The sequence below is a fragment of the Stegostoma tigrinum genome, chromosome 1, assembly GCF_030684315.1.
Source record: "Stegostoma tigrinum isolate sSteTig4 chromosome 1, sSteTig4.hap1, whole genome shotgun sequence".
NCBI lineage: Eukaryota > Metazoa > Chordata > Chondrichthyes > Orectolobiformes > Stegostomatidae > Stegostoma > Stegostoma tigrinum.
The window spans coordinates 154,581,486-154,593,855 of record NC_081354.1 but is presented as its reverse complement, the minus strand read 5'-3'; the positions used below and the strand labels follow the sequence as shown (position 1 = coordinate 154,593,855).

The 12,370-nt window shown below is 42.3% G+C and overlaps 1 protein-coding gene across 14 annotated transcripts in view; it reads right to left on the bottom strand.

The window, feature by feature from the left end:
- Nucleotides 1-12,370, bottom strand: part of LOC125457292 (transcription factor 4-like) — a 610,802-nt gene that overhangs the window by 544,881 nt on the left and 53,551 nt on the right. Inside the window, exon 1 of one of the 14 annotated variants that reach the window (XM_048541480.2) lies at nucleotides 1,150-1,165. The exons of the other annotated variants lie outside the window; for them this stretch is intronic. The gene's annotated coding sequence lies outside the window, so the exon portion shown is untranslated. Of the gene's footprint in view, nucleotides 1-1,149; nucleotides 1,166-12,370 lie in introns of those variants that run through there. 14 annotated transcript variants of the gene reach the window in all.

The window sequence follows — 12,370 nt, the reverse complement described above, 5'->3', positions numbered from 1 at the left end:
ATAGTTACTCTAGAGTAACCATCCAGAGGCCTGAACTAATGGATCTGAGGACATAAGTTTGAATCCCATCTTGACAACTGGTAAAATTTAACATCAATTGCTAAATCAGAATTCCAAAGTGAGTCTCAGTGATCATGAGCATGGTAACTATTGTCAGTTATCATAAAAACCTACCTGGTTCACTTATATCCAGTAAAGAGGGAAATCTGTCATTGTTACTTTGTCTGGCCTTGATGCGTTAGATTCACAGCAATGTGGTCAACTGTTAACTTCCTGCCGAAATAGCCTAACATGGGTTCAAGGATGATTTGAGATAGCAACAAATCTTGCCAGCAATACCTACAAACCATGGAAGAATGAAGCAAACTTGTTATTCTTCTCATCTATTTTTCTCCAAAAAGTACTTAGAGTCTTTTTTTAAAAATATGATAAAAAGGTGCTACATGGATGCACATTCCCATTGACAAGTACACAAATATAATCCAAAGAGATTGAGGTAATAATTCAGCACGAAAACCTTGCTAATTTTACAACCGGAGGGTAATTCCTTCAGCTCAACATGACACTAAACAATCCCACATCAGAAGAAAAGGTTATATTTGAAACTAAGCATATTTCAGAACAATTACAAATGTTCATGAAAACTTTATAACTTTAACCTCATCATCCACCAAAACTGAGCCATTCTGTAACTCAGTTAGCAACTACACTTTCCTGTGGGAACCAGACCATGATAATCCTGGGTGCAGGGCTCAAATTCTGTTACTAGAACTCCAGCACCTAACTTGAGGGGTTCGTGGAGAAATTGTAGCAAATATAACCATAATAATTGATCAAATACTTTTCCACAATAATGCTTATCGATTCAATAAGCATACATGCAAATACAAAAATCGCCATGGCTTAGCCAATGAACAGCTTGCCAATATCACTAACTAGGCCTAAGTCTCTATTAGAAACTGCAGTGATACTGGTATCAAAGGAAATTTAAAAGGTGAAACTATAAATTCAATTTAAAACCTACAAGATGAATTCAAAGATATTTACAGAACTAAAATACACACTGCTGCATACAAAAAAAGGTCATTGGGACAACAGCTTTAAAAAAATAGCAACAACAGGAACTGGAACACAATAAGTTTTCAATACCTTTGCTTTCAGAGCAAATGCCAGAAAAATAAAAGGCTCACAGCAAGTTTTCCATCAATCACTGCTCCTTAAGAAAACAGCAAAACCACCATGTGTGGGTGAAGGTTCTTTTGTTCAGCATCCTGTCGAAAACTCCTTGCACAATACAGTGATGTGCTAATTTTGTTCCAATTACTGAGGCCAGTGAGTCACCAAAGACTCATGAGTCACAAGGAGGATATATGAGCACAGGTCACCATTAGCTCTGTGCGCTGCTTTGCAGTAAAATGACAGGAGACTCAAAGCTTGTTTAGACACATTCAAATGTTATAGAAGGATTTGTTTGTGTTGGATATTTTGGTAGGAACAATTGGTTGCAGCAAACTGAAGAACGATTTTGTAAAATCGTTTATGAACATGAACGTATCCAGGTACAACAAATAAAAGGAAAACTAAAAAAAAAACTACAGATGCTGTAAATCAGAAACAAAAACAGAAATTGCTGGAAAAGGTCAGTTGGTCCGACAGCATCTGTGAAGGGAAGTCAATGCTAATGTTTCGGGTCAGGTCACCTTTCCTCGGAACAGTTCTGAGGAAGGATTACCCAACCTGAACCGTTAACTCTGATTTATATTCACAGATGTTGCCAGGCCTGCTGAGCTTTTCCAGCAATTTCTGTTTTAGTTCCTGACAACAAAAGAGGTCTACCCAAACCAAAACTTCATCTAAGCAAATTAGGTTTTATCATCCAGCCAGTGATTCTGAGAACAGATTGGCACAAGAGCTTCAATGTTATTGCAGTCTAGCTGGCCACTGCAGCAGAAGCTAATCTAATCTCAGCACTCAGATATTAATTAAGGTCACTGTAACAGTAGCAAGTTACATTGACATAAATAGCTCAAAGTACAATATGTCTGACATAGGTCCAAGATGCAATAACATGTATTTATATAGCATATTAAACATTTGTTGAAACAAATTATCCCAAGGCACTTTACAGAGGCATTGTAAAACACGACATTTGTCAAAGAATGCGATATTTGAGTAGATGACCAAAACCTATATCTTCAACCAAGGTTTTAAGGAATCCATCAAGCTAGGAAACTTTAGTACAGAAGCACAGGGGGTTAGGACGGAATTCCAGAGCTTAAGGTCTAGGCATCTGGGGAAACATTCATCAACAGTGAAGGAACTAAAATTGGAGATGCTTAGTAGTTCTTACTATCGCTATCTTCCTCCAGCTCCACACTGTGTTAGATGCTTAATATGTTGGGATTAAAGATGCTCAGACATTTTCAAAGATTGAAGGGCTGAACAGATTGCATTGCTGAGGGATGAGTGTTAACAGAGTGACTTGGAGACAGTATGGGTTAGCGAGCACAGGGCAGACAAGAATTGGAGCAAGTTAGGTTGCGGTCAGTAAAACATTTCATGATCTCAAGTTATTGCATTCAGGTAGAGAGTGTGGAGTCCAAAGTAATCATTGATTTCAAAACCCACTGGGATTAGCTGAAGATTAGTGTTCTACAAATAAGCATTATTTTGTTTCATATATTCATGGTCTTCCCATCCCACAATAGCAGGGTCACTGAGCTGTTACAGATTGTGGGCACAAAAATCATTTAAGTCCAGCGATATTTACAAAAATGAACCATCAAAAGATTCAAATATCTTTGGCACTTGTATACAATTAACATGAATATACTCCATTAGAAAATATGCAGTGAAAAGTGAGCTGCAGTTTCAGATGTATACTATTGCTATATCTTCAAGTACGGTTTCTGGTTTGGTGTCCAATATTGTTCAAACAGACAAGCAGTTTGATTGTTCTGAAAGCTGTAGTTAAGGGAGATAATGAATAAAATCAACACTCATACGCTGTAGTTTAAGAACAAAACTTTTTTTTAAAATCTTGAATGTCAAAATCTAGAAAGAAACAAACAGCCAGATATGACAACATTTCAGTTAGGGACTTTATGGGCTATCAATGGGTGAGAATTTATAGATGAACCCATTTTTCAGGGTTTGGCTGATCTCCTCTGCTCCTCTAGCTTCTAATATTTTGTCTGAGCTGACTCAAATTTGATAAAATTCTAAGTAACACACTGTGCCAGTTTTATTCCAGAAGTGCGTATACTTCAATTTGTACTCAGCCACAATTAAAAAAAATTCAAAATATAACACCTTTCTTTAAAATTTGTCCATTCATGGGATGTGGACAAGACTGACCAGGCCATCATTTATCTCCCATCCCTATTTGTCCACAGAGTTGTTGAGAGTCACCCACATAGCTGTGGATGTAGAGTTGCATGTAGACCTGACTTGATAAGGAGAGGAAATTTCCTCCTTTAAAGAACTGAACCAGATATTTTTCAATGATAATTGACAGTGGGTATTGTTGGATGAAATTCAAACCCATGTCTCCATTACATTAGGCTGCCTAGGTGACATTACTGTGACACCATTGCCTCCCCAACTGATCAATTGGTCTGATCTCTTCAGAGGCCATCTGAATTACTCACTTTGTTTTCCAATCCCGCTACAAAGATCATGAACTGCTTTCCAACTGTATAAATGATGAATGACTGTAATTCCTACTTCGCTGCTACCTTTTCTCCCCCAAATCTTTCACATATGCACTCTTACGGTGCTACTCAAACTCATTGTTTCCAACCTTCACTGCTTTTCTTTCCACTTAAAAAAATTCTCTCACCATTCCACACCAGACCAGAGGTATTTAATTTTGGACATTCATCATTTGCTTTGCTGCACTACATCTCTACTGTTTAAACTTTATCTTCTCTTGTCCCTAGTGCCTAACACATCTCTACTTTTCCTGACCAATCATAGGATCCGCTGCCCAAATCAGTACTACTTCCCAACCAAACTCTTTGCATTATATTGCCCAGGCTCTGATCCCTGTTTGACAGGCTCACTGCAATCTTTTCCCTTGACCTTGACATCCATCTCTGCCAATGAAGGTTCTCAATACAGCCTGTGCTCTTATTTCCCTTTCTCAGCACATCAGTCAGTCTTGATTTCCAAACATCAATCCCTTTGATCTATTCCATACTCTTGATCCACGTATCCAGTCGTGAAATAACCAGAACGACCAACACCCACTATGGCACCATGCCTTTGCAAAGCTTTGTGGTGAAGTGGAGATGGGTGCTCATTGAATGTAACTTGCTTTTTACAGTCACAAATTACTTAATATATTTCAGTGCGTTTGGGTCACAACAACTTGCAGTTATACAGTACCCTAACATAGTAGGTGGCCAAGGCTGCACATGATGACAGTCTACCAAAATCCAGGGACCAGTGACTATTACAACTTGACTCCACAAAAGGACATTCCCTTGGAAACAAAGTAATGGCAAGCAACATTAGTATGCCACATCTGGCTGTGCGGCCACTATTCAACAAGTATCAGCTATCCTACACAACTCATTCTTCTTTCCCTTGAGGTTACACTTTACAAACATCTAGATCATAGGCAAAGCATTTTATTTCTTGCTTCTTACTGAAGACATTTACTTGTGTACACACTGCAAATGGCTATCGTGGTCTATTCCTACAATCGCTTGGCATGATGAACAGCAAGGATAGAGTGGCAAAACAATACAGTCAGATGTCACAGCTATTCTGCAAGGGCTTCAGGAACTCCAGGACCAACCTTGCAATGATATTATGGCTCACACATAGCCAGGTATAAATAGTAGTGAGGGTGGAATTAAAACACTAACAAACTGAAACGGAACTAGAACTTTCTGGAAGGCTCACTTGAGCACATGGACATGAACACACAAAGAAAGGTTAATTTTAACCTAATGTAACTATCCACAACTCTATTTCCATCAAGATTATTAAGACTTTTACTTAATTTGAATGTGTAAATAAAGTCTGGCAACAGTTCTTAATTTGCCGCCTTCTTGGCAAGAGTGTCTTAATCTGAATTTAGTCTTGCATCAAACCACAGGATTAAAAAAGTAGGAGGTAACACACACCTTGGTCACCAAATATTACCTATCTACAGAGATAGCAGGAACTGCAGATGCTGGAGAATCTCAGATAACAAGGTGTAGAGCTGGATGAACAGAGCAGGCCAAGCAGCATCAGAGGAGCACAAAAGCTGGCGTTTCGGGCCTAGACCGTTCATCAGAAATGGGGGAGGGGAAGGAGGTTCTGAAATAAATACGGAGAGAGGGGGCGGCGGATAGAAGATGGATAGAGGAGAAGATAGATGGAGAGGAGATAGACAGGTCAAAGAGGCGGGGATTTAGCCGGTAAAGTGAGTGTAGGTGGAGGGGTAGGGAGGAAATAGGTCAGTCCAGGGAGGACGGCCTGGTCAAGGGGGCGGGATGAGGTTAGTAGGTAGGGATGGGGGTGGGGCTTGGGGTGGGAGGAGGGGATAGGTGGGGGGCGGGGAGTAGGACAAGTTAGGGAGGCAGGGATGAGCTGGGCTGGTTGTTGGTCAAGGACAGTATTACAGTTGCAGAAAGGATGCTTGGGGATTCGTCAACTGAGGTAGCAAGGGCTGAGGTTAGAAATAGGAAAGGAGAGGTCACCCTGTTGGGAGTTTTCTATAGGCCTCCGAATAGTTCCAGAGATGTAGAGGAAACGATAGCAAAGATGATTCTCGGTAGGAGTGAGAGAGACAGGGTAGTTGTCATGGGGGGACTTCAACTTTCCAAATATTGACTGGGAACACTATAGTTTGAGTACTATAGATGGGTCAGTTTTTGCCCACTGTGTGCAGGAGGGCTTCCTGACACAGTATGGAGATAGGCCAACAAGGGGAGAAGCCACATTAGATTTGGTACTGGGTAATGAGCCTGGCCAGGTGTTAGATTTGGAAGTAGGCGAGCACTTTGGTGATAGCTATCACAATTCTGTTATGTTTACTTTAGTGATGGAAAGGGATAGGGGCATACCACTGGGCAAGAGTTATAGCTGGGGAAATGCAATTACAATGAGATTAGGCAAGATTTAGGGAGCACAGGATGGGGAAGGAAACTGCAGGGGATGGGCACATTAGAAATGTGGAGCTTATTCAAGGAAAAGCTCCTGTGTATCCTAGATAACTACGTACCTGTCAGGCAGGTAGGAAGCTGTAGAGTGCGGGAGCCGTGGTTTATGAAGGAGGTGGAATCTCTGGTCAGGAGGAAGAAGGCAGCTTATGTTAGGATGAGATGTGAAGGCTCAGTTAGGGCACTTGAGGGCTATGAGGTAGCCAGGAAAGACCTAAAGAGAGAACTCAGAAGAGCCAGGAGGAGACATGAGAAGTTGTTGGCGGAGAGGATCAGGGTAAACCCTAAGGCTTTCTATAGGTATTTAAGGAATAAAAGAATGACAAAAGTAAGATTAGGCCCAGTCAAGGATAGTAGTGGGAAGTTGTGTGTGGAGACAGATGAGATAGGGGAAGCGCTAAATGGATATTTTTCGACAGTATTCACTCTAGAAAACGACAATGTTGTCAAGGAGAATACTGAGTTAGAGGCTACTGGACTAGGTGGGATTGAGGTTCACAAGGAAGAGGTATTAGAAATCCTTCAGAGGGTGAAGATAGATAAGTCCCCTGGGCCGGATGGGATTTATCCTCGGGTCCTCTGGAAAGCCAGGGAGGAGATTGCCGAGCCTTTGCCATTGATCTTTAACTCGTCATTGTCTACAGGAATAGTGCCAGATGACTGGAGGATAGCAAATGTGGTTCCCCTGTTCAAGAAGGGGAGTAGAGACAACCCTGGTAATTATAGACCAGTGAGCCTTAGCTCAGTTGTTGGTAAAGTGTTGGAAAAGGTTATAAGGGATAGGATTTATAATCATCTAGAAAAGAATAAATTGATTAGGGATAGTCAGCACGGTTTTGTGAAGGGAAGGTCGTGCCTCACAAACCTTATTGAGTTCTTTGAGAAGGTGACCAAACAGGTAGATGAGAGTAAACCGGTTGATGTGATGTATATGGATTTCAGCAAGGCGTTCAAAAAGTTTCCCCACAATAGGCTATTGTACAAAATGTGGAGGAATGGAATTGTGGGAGATATAGCAGTTTGAATCGGAAATTGGCTTGCTGAAAGAAGACAAAGGGTGGTCGTTGATGGGAAATGTTCATCCTGGAGACCAGTTACTAGTGGTGTACCACAAGGTTCGGTGTTGGGTTCACTGCTGTTTGTCATTTTTATCAATGACCTGGATGAGGGTGTAAAAGGATGGGTTCGTAAATTTGCACACGACACTAAGGTTGGTGGAGTTGTGGAGAGTGACGAAGGATGCAGTAGGTTGCAGAGGCACATAGATAAGCTGCAGAGCTGGGCTGAGAGGTGGCAAATGGAGTTTAATGCAGACGAGTGTGAGGTGATGCACTTTGGTAGGAGTAACCAGAAGGCAAAGTACAGGGCTAATTGTAAGATTCTTAGTAGTGTAGATGAGCAGAGAGATCTCAGTGTCCATGTACAGAGATCTTTGAAAGTTGCCACCCAGGTTGACAGGGCTGTTAAGAAGGCATACAGTGTTTTAGCTTTTATTAATAGAGTGATCGAGTTCCGGAACCAAGAGGTTATGCTGCAGCTGTACAAAGCTCTGGTGCGGCCGCATTTGGAGTATTGCATACAGTTCTGGTCACCGCATTATAAGAAGGATGTGGAAGCTTTGGAAAGGGTGCAGAGGAGATTTACTAGGATGTTGCCTGGTATGGAGGGAAGGTCTTACAAGGAAAGGCTGAGGGACTTGAGGCTGTTTTCATTAGAGAGAAGAAGATTGACAGGTGACTTAATTGAAACATATAAAATAATCAGAGGGTTCGATCGGGTGGATAGGGAGAGCCTTTTTCCTAGGATGGTGACAGCGAGCACGAGGGGGCATAGCTTTAAATTGAGGGGTGAAAGATATAGGACAGATGTCAGAGGTAGTTTCTTTACTCAGACAGTAGTAAGTGAATGGAACGCTTTGCCTGCAATGGTAGTAGATTCGCCAACTTTAGATACATTTAAGTCGTCATTGGATAAGCATATGGACGTACGTGGAATAGTGTAGGTTAGATGGGCTTGAGATCAGTATGACAGGTCGGCACAACAGCGACGGCCGAAGGGCCTGTACTGTGCTGTAATGCTCTATGTTCTATGGTTTTGGGATGTGGTAGGGGTAGGGGAAATTTTGAAGCCTGTGAAGTCCACATTGATACCATTGAGCTGCAGGGTTCCCAAGCGAAGTATGAGTTGCTGTTCCTGCAACCTTCAGATAGCATTGTTGTGGCACTGCAGGAGGCCAAGGATGGACATGTCGTCTGAGGAATGACAGGGGTAGTTAAAATGGTTCGCAACTGGGAAGTGCAGTTGTTTAGTTTGGTTTCCCCGATGCAGAGGAGGCCACAACGGGAACAGCCGACGCAGTATACCACATTGGCAGATGTGTAGGTGAACATCTGCTAGATGTGAAGAGTCTTCTTGGGGCCTGAGATGGGGGTGAGCGGCGAGGTGTAGAGGCGTGTAGCACTTCCTGCAGTTGCAGGGAAAAGTGCCGGGTGTGGTGGGGCTGGGGTGGAGTGTGGAACGGACAAGGGAATCCCGGAGAGAGTGGTCTCTCCGGAAAGCAGATCAGGGTGGGGAGGGAAAAATGTCTTTGGTGGTGGGGTCGGACTGCAGATGGCGAAGGTTTTGGAGGATGATGTGTTGGATCCGGAGGTTGGTGCGGTCGTGTGTGAGGACGAGGGGGATTCTGTTTTGACTGTTATTTTGGGGAGGGGGTGTGAGGGATGCATTGCGGGAAATGCAGGAGACATGGTCGAGGCCGTTCTCAACCAACGAGGTGGGGAAGCAGTCCTTGAAAAGTGAGGACATTGGACATACCAGAGTGGAATGCCTCATCCTGGGAGCAGATTCAGTGGAGGTGAAGGAATTGGGTATGGGGGTGGCATTTTTGCAGGAAGGTGGGTGGGAAGAGTTGTATTGTAGGTAGCTCTGGGAATCAATGGGCTTGAAATGGATATCAGTTTGCAGGTGGTTGCCAGAGATGGAGACAGAGAGGTCCACGAAGGAGAGAGAGGTATTAGAGATGGTCCCGTGAACTTAAGGTCGAGGGTGGAAGGTGTTGGTGAAGTGGATGAACTGTTCAAGCTTCACGTGGGAGCAAGAAGCGGCGCCGATACAGTCATCAGTGTAACGGAGGAAGTGGTGGGGTTTAGGGCCAGTGTAGGTACGGAAGAGGGACTGTTCCACGTAACCTACAAAGAGGCAGGCATAGCTTGGGCCCATGCGGGTACCCACGGCCACCGCCACCGCCTTTGTCTGTAGGAAGTGGGAGCAATTGAAAGAGAAGTTGTTGAGGGTGAGGACGAGTCGGGCTAGGTGGATGAGGGTGTCAGTGGAGGGGACTGGTCAGCCCTCTTGCTCCTCTGATGCCGCTTGGCCTGCTGTGTTCAGCCAGCTCTACACCTTATTAGCTACCTACAAGCACCTCACCCTCAAACTTATGATCTGCTCTAGGATCCTTGTAAAATGGGCTGGTGTCCAACGTAAGGGAAGAGTTCTATCCAGCTGCTTAAATACAGTTTAATTTTTCTCGTGATACAGCTGCTCTCGCACTGATGTGCCCAATTCTACAGAGCTTCACCAAAAACTCAAAAGTCACTGTGGAATTTCACTGCCTGATTTCAATATCAATGTAAGGCCAGCACATACTGGCAGCACTGCCTCCTGGATCTGCCCCAAATCATGTCTCATAAATTTGGGCATAGTCATGAGGCCTCACAAAAATTAATGCCAATAATCTTAGTGACAATATCGCATATTGCTTGGTCTACTGAGGATTTTGATCAACATGGCTTATTAGGTATACATGATTTCTGTGTTAATCACAGATGCAGTACATTACCTGAAAGTTGCAAACCATGCCAAAATATAGTTCTTCTGATACTTATGGAGTGGCAAGCTGTATATAGGTTTAGTAATCCTTCTGTGAACAGACCATCTTTCTGCATGCAATTCTTGTTCATCGCTCTTTTATCGTCCCCCTCTCCCAGAAGAACTTCAAAAAGAAACACTGTCTTTCTGATCCTCCACAGGCACAATTAGGATTTCCCTCTAGCTTTCTCCATGTCTTGTCATGGTTTTTAAAAACCAAGCTTAGTATCATGTGATAATCACATCAATAATTCTGTCCTCTTACCTCTTTATCTGCACTTCATTACTCATAAATGCACAATATGGCTGGCTCAATGCAATCAAAGATGACCATTGAAAGGTGTGTCCCCCACAATCCACAAAACAATATTTTTGGAACAGTTTCAAAAACAGAAATCTTCAAGTAAAACACAGATCAAAAAACTTTTTTTTTGAAATGCATATTATGTTGTTTCAAGATTACAACAGCTCACATTACTGATCAAATCAACCACTTTATTTGAAAACTAATTCTATGGCCTTTAATCTTCAGTTTTCTGTCAAAAGCCTTCAGACAAGTTATTACTTGAAACATGATGGAACACACAACTGAACCGTTAATATCATTTTAAAGCAAAACAGAAAAAAAATTGAAAAATATACAGGTGTTACGATCCCAACTGATGCTGCTGTTGAACACTAATCTAGCTTAATTGATCATATTTTGTATTTTTTCCCTCAATTAACGAGGTGGTCTTCCAGTGAATCACAAGCAACAATGCTTTTAACTTGGTTTCACAATAAAATGAAAATTACTACACAATGAATGAAGATTAAATAGAATAAGCCAACCTATTCATGATATAAAAGCCAAAAGAACTGAGAATGCTGTAAATCAAGAACAAAAACAAAGTTGCTGGAAAAGCTCATCGGGTCTGGAAGCATCTGTGAAGGAAAAAAGAGTTAACGTTTTGGGTCCAGTGACCCTTGCTTAGACTCTTGTGACAGACCAGACAGCATTCTCTTCACTATTATACCTATAGGTTTGACTTCTGTCTTTGTCAATTCCTGGTCTTGAGGTTCAACTGCCCATTTTTGACCGAACTATTCGAATTGTCTAAGAAGCATGAACCGTGGACGAAGGGATATCCAAAAGGTATTCGATTTTGTAAAAAATGTTACACCGTTTATGAAAAAAATCAGCACTAAAGGTGTAGGTCAGTGGTTCCCAACCTTGTAACGATGCACACAGACTTCACGAGTAAGCTGATGTCCCTTCTCCAGCCCATGCACAGCGACACATCAGAAGCTATTACCTTTAATAATACACATCGGGTCTCTGGAGGACAGAAAAACTGATGTGAAAATTTCCCAGGTCACCTTGTCATGGCATACCACAAAACTGTAAGTGGTAAAGAATTGGCATGGATAGAAGATTAGCCAACAGAAAAATCAGGCACAAATTGGTAATTTTCTTTTTGGCAGGATTAATCCTTGTGGCCTACCACCAGGTGCAGTGTTGGGGACTCAACATTTTCCCAATAGAGATGAATACATTCTTAATAAAAACCGATGCTGTAAATCAGAATGAAAACAGAAGTTGCTGGATAAGCTCAGCCGGTCTGGCAGCACCTGTGAAGAGAAATCAAAGTTAACATTTCAGAACAAGCGGCCCTTACTCAGTTCTGAAAGCCGCTCACTGGACCTGAAACATCAACTTAGATTTCTCTCCACTGATGCTGCCAGGCCTGCTGAGCTTTTCCTGCAACTTCTGTTTTGTTTGCGAATAGATTCTTGTTAGGCTAGTGAATCAAAGGATATCACAGTAAATAGTAAAGTGAAACTTTAAATGCAAACAGAGCCTACTGAATAATGAAGTATACCTGAGGGACTAAAAGGTCGACTTCTGCTTTTATATTGTGTTTACATGTGAGTTTGTCTTATGAGGAAACATTACACATGTGGGTTTTCTCTCCAGCAGAGTATTTTACTTGATGCAGCAATGCCTGTACTATCCTTTATAATATTATAAATTAGAGCTTGGATAATTTGGTATTGAAGAATCCAACACTAGTTTATTACAGCTCACTAATACATCCAATAAGGCATTCATTCATAGACACAGGAGTATCTAGGGTCATATTAGGGTCACAACAACCGCACCTCCCAGTCGCAAACCATTTCCACTCCCCCTCCCATTCGCTAGATGACATGTCCATCATGGGCCTCCTGCAGTGCCACAATGATGCCACCCGAAGGTTGCAGGAACAGCAACTCATATTCTGCTTGGGAACCCTGCAGCCCAATGGTATCAATGTGGACTTCACCAGCTTCAAAATCTCCCCTTCCCCCACCGCATCCCAAAA